We start from the raw sequence: 18,548 nt of genomic DNA, 5'->3' as shown, positions 1-18,548 counted from the left end.
AGCATTCCAAACCCTAAAGCAGAAGTTAACCACCGCTCCTATTCTATCCCTTCCTAAAGATAGTGATGACTTCGTTGTGTATTGCGATGCCTCCCGACAAGGTTTTGGGTGTGTATTGATGCAACGGAAGAAGGTTATTTCTTACGCCTCCCGACAACTGAAGATTCACGAGCGAAACTACACTACTCACGATCTCGAGCTTGGAGCCGTTGTATTTGCGCTTAAATTATGGAGCCACTATCTGTATGGAACCAAGAGTACTATCTTCACCGATCACAAAAGCCTCCAACACATCTTTGATCAGAAGCAACTGAACATGAAACAGTGTCGATGGATCGAGACGTTGAACGACTATGATTGTGAACTTCGTTGCCACCCTGGCTAGACAAATGTTGTAGCCGATGCCTTGATCCGAAAGGAGAGAATGGTACCACTTCGTGTTCGTGCCTTAAACATCACCATTCAGACGAATCTCAACAGCCAGATCTGCATAGCTCAATAAAAGGCTCTCGAGGAGGAGAATATTTCTCAAGAGTACTTGAACATTCTCGTTTCTCGATTTGAGGTCAAGGAGACTGTACTCTGATACTTTGCCGGAAGAATTCGGGTACCTAGTTATGGGGATTTACGAAGCCTTATTCTAGACGAAGCCCACAAGTCAAGGTATTCGATTCATCTAGGAGCTGGTAAGATGTACCACGACCTCAAGGTTCAATATTGGTGGCCAAATCTCAAAAGGGATGTTGCGGCATATGTTGAAAAGTGTTTAACTTATTCCTAGATCAAAGACGAACATCAGAAGCCGTCTGGGTTAATTCAACAACCCGAAATCCCGCAATGGAAGTGGGAAGGAATAATGATGGACTTCATCACGAAGCTACCAAAGACGGTAGGCGGTTATGATACCATCTGGGTTATCGTTGACCGTCTTACCAAATCTGCACACTTCCTAGCCATGAAGAAGACTGATACGATGGAGAGACTGGCACAGCTATACATAAATGAGATTGTATCTCGTCACGGTGTATCCTTATCGATTATCTCAGATCGCAATACCCGTTTTGCTTCTAGATTTTGGCGTTCTTTACAAGAAGCCTTGGGAACACGCCTAGATATGAGTACTGTGTATCACCCGCAAACTGACGGATAGAGCGAGCGCACAATTCAAACCCTGGAGGACATGTTACGTGGTTGTGTTATTGATTTCGGGAAAGCTTGGGAGAGACATTTACCTTTAGTTGAATTCTCTTACAACAACAGCTATCACGCAAGCATTAAGGCCACACCTTTTGAAGCATTGTATGGCCGTAAATTTCGTTCTCCTATCTGTTGGGCCGAAGTAGGTGAAAAACAACTCAACCGAGAAGATTGTCCAGATTTAAGCGAGGCTTAAGACGGCCCGTGATCATCAAAAGAATTATGCCGACCTTAAACGTGGAGATCGCGAATTTAAAATCGGCGACCGCGTTATGTTGAAAGTCACACCTTGGAAAGGTGTAATCCGTTTCGGAAAGCGGGGGAAGTTGAATCTGCGATACATTGGTCCTTTTGAAGTCTTGGAGCGTGTTGGACCCGTTGCTTATCGTTTGGAGCTTCCGACTCAGTTGAGTGCTGTTCACCCCACTTTCCACGTGTCGAATCTGAAGAAGTGTCTTGCCAAACCAGAACTCGTCATACCTCTTGAGGAGCTTACGATTGACAACAAACTCCATTTCGTGGAAGAACCTGTTGAAATTAAGGACCGTGAGGTCAAGACCTTGAAACGCAATAAGATTCCGATCGTCCGAGTCCGATGGAATGCAAAACAAGGACCTGAGTTTACTTGGGAGCGAGAGGATCAGATGAAGCAGAAGTATCCTCACCTCTTCACAACTCTACCATCTACCTCAGCTTAAAATTTCGGGACAAAATTTTCATTAACAGGTGGGTAATGTAACGACCCGAATTTTTCGACTTGCATTTGTGGTTTGTGCTTTCACGAAACTACGTATTTGTGCGTATTGAGCTATACTATACTCTGGGGTCTTACTACATGTGGATTACTTTCATTTATATGTTTAAACGTGCCTTTAAGTACGTAGGTTACTTAACTTGATCCCCGAAAGCCTTTATGACCGTTGGTGTCACTTGACGTTTAGCATAAACTGCGTACTGTGTACACGTTTAACTTTGGTCATAATCGGAATATTATGCGTACTAAATGTTATCCTTAATGTTGCATGAGATCCTAACATAAGCACCAACTTTAGACAACCATTATCCAAAAAGCAAAAAAGTGTCCCCCTTGTCCCCCCACTAAACCCACGGCCACCTTAACCTCCCCACACCCTCACCTCCTATAAATACCAAGCTTATCCCATTCATTTCACACTTGATTTCATTTACAAATTACACACACTTACTCTCTAATTCTCTCTCAAGTATTTCTCACTCTAAAAAGTGTAAGTTTTAAATTTTCTTTCTCTTCTTCTTCCCTTCATATACACAACATCATCATCATCATTTAATGGATCTAGCTTTTAGCTTTTGATCTTGTTATATCTTGTAGATTCAAACTTGGGTTTGAATCCTTCAAGAACATGAAAGATTCAAGCTTTCTAGCTTTGAATCTTCATTGACTTGTTAGATCTAGCTTGTGATTTCTTTGTTTTGTTATAAAGATCAAAACTTGTGTTTATGATCTTCATGTAACTTGAAGATCTAGTCTTTTGCTTTAAGGATCTTCAAGAACACTAAGTTCCAAGCTTTCTAGCTCAGAGTCTCATTATTTTGTTAAAGAACTTAGCTTTTTAGCTTATGGTCTCATTACTTTCATTATTTTATTAAAGATCTTAGCTTTCTAGCTTATGGTCTCATTAATCTTGTAAAGATCCAAGCTTTCTAGCTTAGGGTTTTCTTAATACTTGAGATCTAAGTTATTATTGTAGATCTCACTTACTTGGAACCTTTTTGTGTTTGTTGTAATGATAAAGATCAAGTCTTCATCATCACATATGATGGAGATGCATAAACTTGTGTAAAATGGACAAAGGTTGAAGCTTTATTGGATTTATACAATAAAGAGGCAATCTTGATGTTCAAAACTTGTAGAATGATAGATTTTACTCTTAGTTGTGTGTTGATGGTTGAACCTTGGTCAAAGTGATGCTAAAACATCAAAGAGTTGTACACTTGAAGCTTACAAGCATCAAGGATGAGAACCGTGATGAGCGTCAAGCACCAAGAATCTCATAGGAGCATTTGTTTGCTGTTTTTCGGGGTGTGATCAGACTCCCAGGCTTCTGTAAAATTGATTTTCAGATAGTTCGTTTCGATTAGATGACTTTTCGTTTAGGCCTCGACTTAATCCAATATACGGTTTAGGATTTATAGCCTTCCGAAAGTCACTACGCCTTTGTAACGTCGTGCTGAAATTTCTGACCGACTCGCACTTAAACCATAGCCACGGTCAAACTAAGATGAGTTAGATTCTGAAAATTGTTCAGAAATTAGAGGACTCACATACAGATCCATGGCCACTGACTACGCTTCTTTTCGATTTGTATAGAGGTGGTAACAGTTGTCCGAAGTCAGCCTCTTGTTTCGATCTCTATTCTTGTTAAACTTACCTTAGTGTCGATGAATGATGATGATAATGATGATGTTGATGATGACACTTAAACTTAATTTATGAACTTTTAAACTTATGGGGACAAGATACTGACCTAGTGACCTTTGACTTAGGTTGACGACCTTTCGGACCGACTTACTACTTGCATACGTTTCATATCGACTTTTACTGCTTATTCACTGTGAGTTATAGCATCCCTTTACTACTTTTTACTTTTTACTATTTTTGGGACTGAGAATACATGCGCTTTTTACGTTTTACATACTAGACACGAGTACTTAAACTTTACATATGTGTGGGTGATATAACGGCACAAAGATTCCCCTTAGCTCGGTAACGTTTAATCATTGGTTTCCTAACCGTAAATGCGAATCTTAGATATGGATCCATAGGGTTTGACAACCCCACTCGGGCTAGTCACGCTAGCATTTAATGGGTGTTTAATACTTCTAGGACAAACGCACTTGCCAGGTGTGATTTTTGGGGGTATACATACGTTAATTCTAGTTACCGGGTGCCCACGGTTAAGCATATACTTTTCATACTGATTTAAACTGCTGATTGAAGCACTGAAATCTCGTGGTCTACATTACTTTACTGATTACAAACTATAGCTCACCAACATTCATGTTGACTTTTAAGCGTGTATTTCTCAGGTGCTTAGACGATGTTGCTTTAGCTGTTAGAATTGCTGTCTTGGTGTTATAGACTTGCTGTTATGGACCTGCTGTGTTAGATTCCGCTGCATTACTTAGAGATGTCCCAATCATGGAACTTTTCTTTTACATTCGTAACATATTGTATTTTCAAACAATGACTTTGTAACGACCTTCGTGTCACGTTATCTTTTGTAAAACGCTATCTTTTTATGAATGCAAAACTGGTTTTCAAACAGCATATAGTGTTTGACCTTGTAATGATCCTGTTGTTGAAGAACCGTACACGATGGTTTTGTATGGGGCGCCACACTTTAAGATCACTAAGACCCCGATATACTGTAATTCAGAGAGTGCAATTGCAATTAGTAGCAACACGATTCAGCATTCAAAGACCAAACACATAGATATTCATTATCATTTCATTAAGGACCATGTTGAAAAGGGAGACGTAGAATTATACTCCGTGCCTACCAAAGTGCAATTAGCCGACATGTTCACTAAACCGTTAGATGAAGTTGGACTAAAGTTCTTGATTCAAAAAATAGGAATGGTTGAGTATAGTGCTTAATTCCTTAGTTCTATGGGGCCTTATACCTGGGATCTTATGTTTAACAGGAGTAGATAATTTATAAGGGGAGCAACTGATTTCTTGTGCTTTAGATATTATCATTTTAGGGGGAGCTTTTGTTTTGATGATAACTTTCGGGGCGTATATTTCATTGATTACGATAGGAGGAGGTAACTGATTGCTATCATATTTCAAGGGGGAGTTACTAATTTTCTTGGGACATATCAAAATGGTGATTTACTTGACTGTATATCACATTTTGAGGGGGAGAAAAGGGAGAAAATGAAACGAAATTTTTTTTCCAAAAGTGAATTCATAAATCTTATGTTTTTATTTGTCAAAAAATCACTTTGGCTTGTATAGATCTCAGTATGCAACCCATTTAAACAATTGGTATCACTGAAGATTTGTGCTTTGTACATAATTCATAAAAATTGGAAAAGTTAAAATCCAAAAAGATTTAAATTTTTCATAAATAAATGCTATTTTTAGCATCATACCGAATCTGACATCCAAACAGTGCAGATTTAGTAAGTCTCAAAATCTTTAAAATTCACTCATACATGTTGTTTAATAAAAGAAAAATAAACTTGTGAATTCATTGATATAGAGTTGTCAAAGTTTAAAGTGTATTTGTTTAAAAATTTTAAAGTGGGCTGCATTCGATATATTAGGCCCATTCAGTAAGGCCCAATTTTGATCTAATTTCAGTATCTATAAATTAGAAAGTCAAAGTCAAAGTTTCTTACGCTTTCTTAATTGCATACCGAATCTGATTAATATACTGAGTCTGTGCTAACTTACCGAATACGTCCTCTTAATCCTTCAAGTCTATGGTAATTTCTTGTTTTAGTCAAGTTTATCATTTACATGTCATAGATTTGAGTTGAATATATACATATAAACCAGAAAAGATCTCATTTTACATGTTTTAGATCATAAATTTGTAAAAACTTTGAATGAAACCGAATCTGATATGAACTTTAAAATTGAGATTAAATCTGCTTTATCTGATTAAATGCAATGAAATTAAGTTCATTCAATGATTGAGATGTTGATCTATCAATAGACCGAGTCTGATTGCATGATTAATTGATGTTTTGGATGCATTCTGTATGTACCGAGTGTGTTCTAGCTACAATACCGAGTCTGTTCAAATATGATGACATGATTATCTGAACTTTTGTGTTTCAAAATGATTATGGTTGAGGTTTTAAATGATATATGACTAGATTTGCATGTATAAGTGATAATATGTGAATTTTGAAGATACCGAATCTGAATTTTGGTTTGATACCGAGTCTGAATTTTGGTAACTTTAAAACTTTCATGATTTGAGTTTGAAAAACTTGCATGCTAAATCTAGTACATTTAAATGAAAAGAAAAGCATATTTGGTTACCGAGTCTGTAACATTTCATGGTTACTGAATCTGCTCATGGTTGAAAATTGACTAAGTGTTGTTAGATTTTTGGTTGTTCATATTTGATTATTCATGATAATTGTTTGAATGCTTATTTGAATATCATGATTATCAAATACTTGTGAATAATTTTGAATAAATGATTTTTATAACTTAGAAAATCCATAAAAATCATAAAATTTAAAAAATACAAAGGACTTCAAAGGAAATAAGGATAGAGATATGTGCTTTATGATAACATATTGTGGTCTTCTATTTCTTATTCAAACAGTCAAATGGAGAACAATCACTTCATCAACTCTGAAACCAAAATTCCCGGCAATTTATGGATTGCTATTCTGGCATCAATTGTGGCATTCTTTAAGCTCGACTGTCAGCGTACTAGTTACAGACTTGAGACTTCTCAATAGAACCATCAAGTTTTTTTAAGGCTACACAACCCTCTGCTGCTAATCAACAGGGAGAACCTGCTAGATTCGATTTTGAACTCAGAGGAGTTAATGGTTTGAGGAGAATAACAAAGGCTGATTTTAGGAGGATATTCAGACTTCCTCTTATGCAAAATGCTCCTGCATTTCCATCTACTCAACAGAGGATGAATTCTGTGTTCCAGCTTGGATATAGTAGAGACATAAATGTTACCCTGGATAAGTTTCAAAAGAAGTATCTACACTTTCTGTGGTACGTGATCTTCTCGATTATCAACAGGTGTCTTCTGATGGCAAGGAGTGGATCTGACAGCTTAACTGTCCCAATGCTGAAGCTCTTCTACTCATTCACTAGAGTAGAAAACCCAGACTATGCAGAACTTCTATGGGATCTGGTACAAGCTCAAGTGGATAAGACAAGGAATGCCTATGTTCCTTGCGAAAGGTTTTTCTGTATCTTTATTCATGATGTTATAACTGCTTACAGAAATGCAAATATATTTGTTCCAGGTACACAGGGAATGCAGATGGTTTGCTTTGGGGAGGTAAAGATGAATATCCCGATGATCTCTGACAATCAATTCACTGCACCAATCCCGAATTGGTTGGTGAGTCTAGCTGAACCCTTAGATGCTAGAATGCGTTATTACTTTGAGGCGGTAGGTATACCTCTTCCGAACCCGGTACAACATGAAAAAGTTGAACCAGCCGCGGTTCCAGCCCTAGAGGTTATAGAGGAACCAGTAGTTCAACCACCCGGGGCAGTTAATCCTCCACTTAGCATAAACCTTAAACGCCCTAGGGTAGCTCAACAAGCTCAACCCATGAGGATCGGGGAACCTAGTCCACTTAGGATTGAACCAACACTATCCACCACACCTGAGGGCAGTGACACCGATTCATCAGCAACAGAATCATCTCCTGAACAAATGCAGAAGAGGACACGTTATATGCCTGATGAGATGATTCAGACTCCGCCAACCCAACGAGTAACTAGATCTAGGACTTCGACTCCTATTGTACGCCAAACAGTTACTCCAACCATTGGTGATACGGACCAAGAATTAGAACCTATTAGGTCAACCTAACCTATCTCCGTATCACATCCAATAATAACAGTAAGCCCTACACTAAATGAAGCGCAAGCTTCGATAGGAAAGAGAGCTGAACGCAAGGATGGTAAAAAGGCCAATAAACCCATCCAATCTAAACAAGATTTAACAATAAATCGTACCAGCAAAGGTGCTTCGGCATCTCAAAAGGTAGTAAAGTCTTCCTCTGCAGTAAAGTCTACGTTGACTCACTCGATTGAGGAAACTCAATCATTGAAGTCTAGAACGGCCGAAGGGTAGCCGAAAAATCTTGAAAAGGAACCCTGCGTGTCGGGTAGAAATCCTCTTGATATACTTCATCCTAGTGATGTCGTATTGCCTCACCATCAAATAGGGCCTGGTGGTCCAGCTTATCTCAATGAGGGAGATCTGTCGCGTTCCATGGAAACGAGTCAACATGACAATCCTTCGGGATATTTATCAGACTTCCAGCAGAATGATCCTTTGGTTCAAGAAATTGATCCATTGGTTTAAACCACTTCTCTTTCGGATTCTGAATCTCAAGGTTTGGAGGATGAGTCATTAACAGAAATAAAGTAAAGGTAAAGTACACTGATGACTTCAGGAGTCGGGGATATTCGTATTTCCGTGAGAGCTAAACCGACGGGTACATCTGCTACTCTTTCAGAGTCCCATGAGACTAAAGTCATGGAGGCGGATGATTTGAAAGAATCTTCGCCGGCGACAACTCCGGTTTTTGCCCAAACTCCATCGGAAGGGGATATCACGAATCTGACTAGTAGTATGTACAGCCCTACATATAAGAATAATACCGCACAAGTATCCTCTCCTGCCCTCACGAAAACTCAAACACTTTCACTGACATCACCTTCAACAGATGATGTTGCTGCTCCTGGTTATATTGTTATTTCACCATCTTGGTCACCTTCTCAGACTTCCAATAGATATGGATTCAGATATCTCTCTAACAATGAGGTGGGGGAACTCTATCTTACTGAATTTTCTAAACAGACTGATCTTGATGAAGTTCGTGATACAATGATGATTTATCTTGAACAAGCAAGGGTAGTGTTTCCTCTATCACCATGTAAGTAACCTGGACTGATACATATGCCAGACCATGATGATTTCGATCCCGAAAATCTTCATGAGGGGGAGAATAGACATGGATACAGGTCCGGTGCTTTTCAAGCTCAACGTATGAAGCTGGTTCATCTAGTCAACGGAGAAATAATGATGTAGTCGATATTTCTGATACTGAAAGTGATGAAGTTGAGGAAATTCAATGCGAAAGTTTTATAGATGAATCAGACACTCGGAGAGAAGGTGACTCAGGAACGTTAATGATTATGGATGTTGTTGAACAAACTGAGGATAAGTCAGCACCAAAGGATAATCGAAATTTTGACAATATCGAGGATATTTTGAGGGAGACAAGTGTTGCTAATGAGTTTAATGAACATCAATTTGTCAACATGACATCTCTAACTGATGAATTTGGGATACATTTTGAGAAGGAGATTTTCTTAAACGGCGAAATGGATACTACGACTCCTCCTAATCTTAATGTTCCTTTCCAAATTTCAGAAATAGTTCTTGAAGGTGATGCTGATTATAAACTTGATGAGGATGAGGAGAAGCTGATTCTTCATTCACCATTTATTGAACAACAAGCATACAAGATTTATGGTGATTCTGATCTCATCCTTGCAGCCTCAATGAGTGTTCTTGGTGCATGGAAATATCATAAGAAACTAGAATACCTCAAAGCTTATCTGAATGTTCGCAATGAATTTAAGTTGAAGAATGAAGATAAACTTCAAGAACAACGAAATTCAGAGATTAAAAGCATAAACAAGATCTTAATGATCAATAAGGATGGAGTGAAGATGCCGCTTTTCTATGTGACAAGAATGGATGATGAGAACTATCAGTTCTCAGAGGCGGATTTCGACAAACTAAAGATGGACGACATTATCTACATCTACAATTACTTAACAGACCTAGATGAATCTGCAACAATTTATCATGCTACTGCAATAAAGGCAGTCTACAGAATTATTCTTAATTCTATGAGATGGATGTCAGTTCACGACTTTCAGATAGGGTTGGAATCCGGACACACAAAGATTGGAATCAAATCGCCAAATCAAGTGATTGAAGAACTAAGATACATGTCCTTACTTGAAGTAAGTGACTGTCCATATGGGTTTGTGTTTATTAACTCTCACTATACAAAAGTCTTCATCAGAGTTTTAGATTTCAGGAGATACTCAGACAGAACATTGATGTATGCTTTCAAATATTTGAGATGGAGACTAATCAAAAAATGCTATTCAACAGAAGATAATGAGATTGTCAAATACATTCTCACAAGATTGAAGAGTCGTCTCAAAACAATGATGAATATAAGAAGATATGATAGTCTCAGAGGATTCAAATCGAAAGTTCATTTCAGAGGAACAAAGTTCCTTTAGATGATTCTGATAGGATCACATTGTAATTTTCACATTTTAACACTAAGGGGGAGATTGTTAGGACCCCAAAGTATGTATAGTGTTAATGTGAAACAAGCTTATTAGATGGTTCCTTAGAAGAGGGCTATATAAGGAACCTAAGTAGTCCTAATTAGATAGTCATTGCATTGTAAACAAGTTTAAGAAGCTATGGAATGTAAATATACCGATTCACTCTAATACCGAATCTATTCTTACCTTAGTGAGTCTCACTCAATTTTATTAAATCTTCTATTCTCACTATGATGTGACCTATCAGTTAGAATGTTAAGTTCTAATTTCAACCTTCGTTAACATTTAGGAAATTGAATGACAACATGTCGTGTTGATTGAACACAGTCAAAAACAGAAAGAATCTGATAAAACATTGGATAAACTAACAACCTTATCATCATAGTAATGAGATCATATCATTCTAATCATTATATAGAATTACAGTGTTAAGCTGATAGTAAGACAGATAAGAACCTACAAGATACCTACAACATACAGTATGACTAATCCTAAGGCAACAAATAAATAAGAACATGCAATAGGAATGGGTTATACAGCTGAGGCACTACATAGATCATAACGGGTCCTAAGAGGTCTATTTGGAATAGTTATCAGGTATACTAGGTCATTCATGTCTCAATTCCTAAGTTTCATATCCTAAAAGGACATTAGATGCATCTCGGGAACACAAGCCATACCGAGTTCATAGATGCTTCAGTTATGATATAACCAAGGGTTTGCATCCTATGAAATATCTAGGTTCATATAGATGGATATGTCTTGGTCACAACCTAGGTTGGTCAATCCTCAAGATTCGTGTGGCATGCCGTAGGGCATGGCCGTGGGCTAAGGTCGTGGGTTGCCTGGGTCTGGTTAGTTTCTTGGATTGTAATTTTGACTTTCGAGGTCGTAATTTGGTCTTCAACGTTTTCGCTCTAGATTCTTCGTTTAAAGTCTGATTTCTTCATTTTTCTTGAATTGTCTTTGTAATCACTTGATCTAAAGCAAATAACAATTAAATTGGCGATAAAGTTTATATCTTTATTGATTTAGGGTTTGAAATTGAGGGTAAAAACATGACTTTTTTTACCGATATCAGTAGTTTAGCATTTTTGTGCTCTTTAATCGTTACTCTTTTAATTATACATTTCAAATTATAAAGTTTTAAAAGTCCCGTGACCCCCTCACTTCCTTGACCTGATCGACCCTTATGGCCCGAGGGTGCAAATTTTAAATGTTTTAAACCTTATAATTTAGGTTATATCTCCATTTGTTAAATCACTGCCCAATACTTTTTCCTCGTGTTTCTTGGTCTACACCCATCCCACAACATCATCATCATAACCAACTTCTCACCATCAATTCACCCTTGAGTGTTCACTTGATCATTAAAATAAATATTTATTCGTGCTCTATGCGATCTCCTATACGCATCTACCCTTTCAATGTTACGATTTGAATATAATCTCAAAACCCTAGATTTTTAATTCTCTAATTTTTTTCTTATTTTATTGTGTAATATAGTCTATGGATAGAGCCTTAATTTTACATATGTGTATGTGTGTTTAATTTAACGTTTGGTTATCTATATGAAAAATTCGAATTTAAGTTTGCTGATTTGGATTAGTAAATGTTGTTATTTGATTGTTATTAGCTTATAAAGGAATTGATCATGAAGAGTACATACTCTACATATATAAAAAGCATTATTTCATTGAACAGTTCAAAAGATATGATCAAAATACGATTTTCGAAAACTGATTTGACCACTTTTAACGTATTCTGTTGCTGCGGTTTTTCCGTATTGAATTAGGACTTTAGAATTTTATAGTGGTTTGTTTACTTAAAAACAAAGCTTCCCAAATTTGAGGTAACTAAATTGGAGTTGCGGTTATTTTTCTCTAAAATGTTAAAGTAACAACATAAATGTTGAATTTAAGCAGGTAAATTTGGTAAACAAATTGAGTTTGTGAATTGATAGTTTGGGTTTGACTGCTGAGTTTTTTGTGCATGTTTCACGTAAAAACAAAGCTTTTCGAGTAACGTTGCATCATTTGGTGTCTTGGTTATTAAATGGCATTTTCGTGAAAAACTGTATTGTCTGAACCGTGTATTTTGTGAATACCTGTGGAGTTTGAATTTTATTTAGTTAAAGGTTGGTACTTTGGAGTCAAGTGGATTTTTGAAATCAAAATGAATTATATTACTTACCTTTTGATCAAATGTAAAAACCTTATGTAGTGGTTAGTAGTATTGAATGGTGCTAGATGGTTTCAATCGAGTAGTGACACTAGTGAGCACTACTATTTACTGAAGTGTACTTAATAAGTTAAATGTGAACTTGACTTGTGATCATCCAAAATAAGTTGACTTTTAGTTTTAGTCAACACTTGTTAGTCAACTGTTTTATTAAACTTTACACTTGACAGTTTTTCGAATGTGACTGAATTTAAACTACCTTATAGCGTGTGGCGCGCAGATGTAGCTGACTGCATGGGTCGTTATTTTAGTGTTTTAAAATGGGTATTTTGGTCTTTTTGCTAGAGTGGCGGGTTTGAGGCCAGAAAACTGATCCAACCTCATCTTTAACTCATTTCATCCTCATTTACTCAAACACATTCTCTTAGAGAGAGAGAGAGAGACAGAGAGAGAGAGACCCTAGAGAGAAAGCTTAAATCAAGGAGGAAGAAGCTAAATCTAGTCATTTGGAGCTTGGATCTTGTTACATCCACTTGCTAACGACGTTTTGGTGTTGTGTTAAGTTTCAATTTCAAGTTCAAGTGTTTAATTTGGGTTATGGCTAGGGTTTTGTTATTGTGATGGGTGTAAGTCCCATTTCCATGTTAAATTGGGGATTTTGAGTAAGATTTGTGTACTTAGACTAAAAGACTCATGAATTAGGGTTTGGTGTTGTAAAATGGGTTTGTGAGTCTTGAATGGTTGTTGAATCACTAGCACACCTTTGTGTTAGTGAAATGGGTGTTGTTAGGGTTCATGGTTGACTCAAATGGGGGTGTTGACCTTGAAATGGGTCAAATGGGTGTTGTGTGACCCAACTAGCAAGATGAGAGTTTTATTACTCAAAACTTGTGTTAGTTAGTGTGTTGGGACTATGATCACTAGTTATTAGAGATTTGTTATGGTCTTGACCTAGTGTGGGTGTTAGTAAAGCAAATAGGTCATAATTGCACTATGGGTCATAAATACACTAGGAGTTATGAGTTGACAAGTAGTCCAACTTGTTTGTGTGTTTAATTGTATAATTAATGTAATAGGTACATTGCATTGAAGGTTGCGGGACTTTGGCATTAACTTTCACCAAAGCGATAAGGTGAGTGGAATAATTATATGTATGTGTATATAGTTTATTTTCTTGCGGGCTTGTGGTTAGTGTTATCCGTGCGTGAGGATTTACTATAGTGTTATTCATGCGTGTAGATTCACTATTCTTTTGTGCGATGGAGACCACATGTGCGTGAAGGGTGGTTCGGTAATTGCCAGATGTCCACTTTGGGGGTTATTGTACACTAACGGTTATTGTGCGAGTACCAACGGTCATTGTGCGAGTATCGTTCCCTTGTGAGTGAGTTGGTGGTTAACCATAGTTATGTGTTAGTAGTATTAGCATATTATATCGTATTAGTTATATACTATTGGTTATGCTAGCTTACGCTGTGTTGGAGACTTTTAGCCTTACACTCTGTGATGGTATGCTAAATATATTGCTAGAGTGTATGCGGTATTGTGTAAGTGTTTGCAAGTAAGTAGGTTATATATGTATACGTATAATTGTTGCATTCACTAAGCGTTATGCTTACCCTCTCGTTGTTTACTCTTTTTACATTCAAGTGTGGAAAAGAGCAAGGGTAAGCTTGTGGACTAGAGATCTCCCTCTTATGATTGTGCTAGAGGATGTTTTGGATTTCGACCTAGGTTTGGGTATTTTAACCCAAACACCATGCTCGTCTTTTATTTGGAACTTAAACTCGTTTGGTCGGAATTAATGTTTGAGAATGTACGGGTCATTGTATCCCTTTTGTAAACTCGTAGTCATTAAAAGTGTGCAAACTATGATGGTTGTTACACAGGTTCTAATCTAATGTCATCCTACCGTTGAAAATGGGTTTTATATTGTTTAATACGGGACTGGTACCAGTTCATGCAATGGGGCGCGCCACGCAGATGTTTGCGCGCCGCGCATATGCGCGAAAACTGGTATCTAGGTCTGGTTGCAAGTTCTGTTTCTGAAAACCTTTATGCAGCGCGCCGCGCAGCCTTGTGCGCACTGCGCAAATCGGTCTGGCTCCAAGCTGTAAAAAAGCGTATTTTCTCGTAAAGAGTTTTGGGTCGTTACTTCGAAACACATCTAAATGTTGAATTTTGGACTTTTGAGTCCGATTCAAGCAATAGGATTACGATTACATTATGACCCGACCTAGTTTATTAGACATTGTTTGACCAACTTGTTATTCTAGGTTGAGTACGTCGATCTGCTATGATCACTTTAGCTGTCATTTTTGTTTGATACTTTTTCTGTGCACTCAAGGTGAGTTGTAGTCTCTTCTTTCTAAACTTTTATTCTTTTTGGGATAAAAATACACGCAAATTTTATTTTACGCAATAGACACAAGTAATTAATTGTTCTACTTTGAGTTTGAAATGCAAATTATTTAGCTTGTAACTTTTATTTTACATTAGTTTGGGATCACTCAGGGGGGACTAAACCACCCACGCGTTCATCTCCCATAGTTGTATAACCCGCCCCCAACTACTGCCCTGGAGGAAACCCGAACCAATCCGAGGGCATGACCGGTAAACCCCCCTCGCTGCTGCCCCCGCACTAAGCGAAAGGCGACCTGGTTGGATACTTTTCAGGTCAGGGATAACATTGAGTGCGATGTTGCAGCCCATCGGAGTTGAACTCCTGACCTCTTGCTATGAAATGCAGGCCACTACCAGTTGAACTACAACTTAATGTTAGCTTGTAACTGTTAACTACTGGTTTTTAAACTAGTGAGCGCAAATACGTATATATGGATCCATAGGGTTTGACATCCCCGTCCAGGTTAGTCATGCTAACATATAAAGGAATTATAGTACTTCAAGAGGTAAACACGTTTCAGTGTATTTTATTACATAAGGTATTTTATTATTTACGTTAAACTTGATTACCGGGTACGCAAGGCTGTAGAACTTTGGATAGACTTTTGTTTTTGAACTTGAAATCTTGGTCTACTTTTATTTATTGTTCAAAATATTTAAATATATAACTCACTAACATTTGTGTTGAATTTTTAGCATGTTTTATTCTCTGGTTCATAAGTTTGTTTCTGTTGTTAATTGTCCAAGTTGTTGCATTGGAGTCCTACGTGGCATTATTTCAAACTCTATTGCATTTAGATTTTATTTCATTATATGGTTTGTTAGATGACTTTGACGTTTGGTCAACTTACTGTTTTGAAAAACTTACTATTATTAGTAACCTCCTTATTTAGAAACCTTCTATTTTGAAGAACTTTTGAATAATTAATACAATTCTTTATTAAAACGTTTCATATTGAGGAGCATAACCTCGTTGTGGAACCGTTTGTTAACGTACCGCGTTAATATCGATTTTGACGGATCGTTACAGGTTGAGGTATGTGAACTTTCCTAGACCCCATTTGAAGACACGAGACCAAATATTCAAAGCCACCTTACATAGAATCAATGAGTGATCATCACATCCTACTATCCTAGTAAAAATATTCACTCTCTACGATAACTTCAAATAATTAGGTTTATAGAGATGTAAATATGTGCAATAATTGGGAAGAGTGATAATGTCTACAAATAGCTTTACCCTACAATTTTGATTGTTTACCAACCAAAATAAGAACAAATTATGTCAATTATCCTAAAGGTTGGTTGGGTGGTTGTTATTCAACTTCTTGTGATTCATTATTTTGAAACAGTGTACCTAATTGTATATTTAGTACACAAAGTTGTCTTAAGATATGCTGCTTAGATGATAATTTAAAATAGATGTTTTGGATCACCATGTAAATGCCTACTCTACGAATTTTAAGTGATTAGTATTGTTATTTATCGTTTTATATATGTATATATTCTCTTTCTCGCTCACCTGCTTCATGGAAAATTATGCATCTTGATAGATACATTGTTATTATCATCATAAATAAAAGTATAAAAGTATTGATTAGATATTGGTCTTCTGTCATGCATTATGGATTCATCATCACGAGCAAATACCTATACTCATTGTTGTAAAAAAAACGATTACTTCCCGATTAATTTCGGATTACTCATTTTTAAGAGTAGTCTATTTCAATTTTTCAAAATCTATTTAATGATTGATGGGTGAACATCGAATTTGATATTTAAAGTCGGTCAAATTTAAAATTATAATTTTTTTTATAAGCGAGGAAACTCTCCTATGAACGAGCATATTGGCTCCCTCATAGAAGGTAATCAAGCCCCCCGAGCGCTTTGAACAAATTAAATAATTTTATACAATTATGTTATAGTTATGTTTATGTTTACGGTTTCTTCAATATTTACACATATAATTTTTGAAATTTAATATTTAAATGTATAAAGTACAATTCGATTAATTCCTAATTAATTCTCGAATTGCCGATTACTCCTTCCATAGTCCCGGTCGATTAATTCCCTAATAACGAATTTTGCAACCTAGCCTATGCTTTTAGAAACCTTTATCTTAATACATATTTCTATCCATCTCAAAAAAACCTAGTTTACTATTTATCAGTGGCGATTTTAGGGTCAGAACTCAATGAGTTTCAAAAGTTATTTTTCGGTACTAAATCTATTTAAATTTTATTTTAATAGTTATTTACCTTTAATAAACTATAAATACAAAAAAAAAAAAAATATGGTTTACGAGTAGTTAAATTTAGTGATATCCTATACTGTTTAAACCAAAAATCATAAATTCTAAATGTAATGGGGTCATTCAGTTAAATTTAGTGGTATCCTATAAAATTTGAAAAATATATTGTAATAAAAATTTTCGAATTTGTGGTGTCCCGTAACCTCACTAGCTTCTACTTAAATTTTCCTTTGGTATATATATTTATCTTAACTTATTTATCTTAACTGGAGCTTATAGCTGGAGCTTGAGCTTATTGACTAGAGCTGAAGCTGTAGCTGGAGTTTATTTTTAAAGCTGGTAGCTGGTGCTTATTATTTTTTATAAGTGTTTAGTAAACTAGCTGGAGCTTATTTTTCAGTTAATAAGCTTTACTTTTTTTCAAAAACTACTAAGAGTAACTTATTTTTCAAGAACTTATAATTTTTATAAACTCTACTTTTTATGTCTATTAAATAAAGCTTAATACTTTAAACTTATTAAAATTATAAGTTTAAGCTTTAATAAATTTTCATAAGTTTCAAGAAGCCCTATTCTAAACACACCCTTAAAGGCAAAATTAATTAATTCAAGAACACATACTTTCAGGGAATGAGCAATCGCCACTAATCATTTTTGTCTTGTTGTTCTTTGTACATTGTTACACCTGGTCATCCTTATCTTTACGTGTTAAAATGTCATTAGACATCGTCCATTTATATTATCAAAAGTTTTTTTTTTTTTTTTTTTTTTTTTTTTTTTTTTTTTACGAGGAACCCCACTATGGGCCAGAGCACATTGGCCCCCCCCACCGCAGGTAAACCCCGGGTAAACGGCAAGCCAGCCCTCCACCGCTACCAGGTAAGGCATTCTCCAGTTTGGTCATTAAATGCGGGCACCCCTTAGGATTGAATCCGAGACCTCCCCTTCACTGAAAGTGCTGGTGGCCACCCAGGCTAGGTCTGGATGGTTTATATTATCAAAAGTTAACCATTAGTTAAAAGTACTAAACTCACACTCAATGTAGGGTGACAAAATATCTCGTCGATCGACTGCCCATATGACTTAAACAAACCTTAACTGCTTAACATAGCTTTTATTGTTAAAACCATAATGGTGTTTTACAAAATCAAATACCAGGATCAAGTGTTTCATCCTGTTAATTTGTTCATGGAATCATGTCAGGGATAGAGTGGGGACACGAAATACGCAAAACTCATCCTGAATGAAATATATAACATTGGGTTGTAGCTCAACTAGTAGTGACATGCTTTTCAGCGAGAGGTCAGGAGTTCGACTCCGCTGACTGCAACATTACACTCAATGTTATCCCTGACCTGAAGTATCAACCCAGGTTGCCTTTCACTTAGTGTGGGGTAGCGAGGAGGGGGTTTTTAATGACCATTT

This window comes from Rutidosis leptorrhynchoides, chromosome 8 (genome assembly GCF_046630445.1).
Source record: "Rutidosis leptorrhynchoides isolate AG116_Rl617_1_P2 chromosome 8, CSIRO_AGI_Rlap_v1, whole genome shotgun sequence".
Classification (NCBI taxonomy): Eukaryota; Viridiplantae; Streptophyta; class Magnoliopsida; order Asterales; family Asteraceae; genus Rutidosis; species Rutidosis leptorrhynchoides.
The sequence above is the reverse complement of the archived record's forward strand: the minus strand, read 5'-3'. Positions refer to the sequence as shown.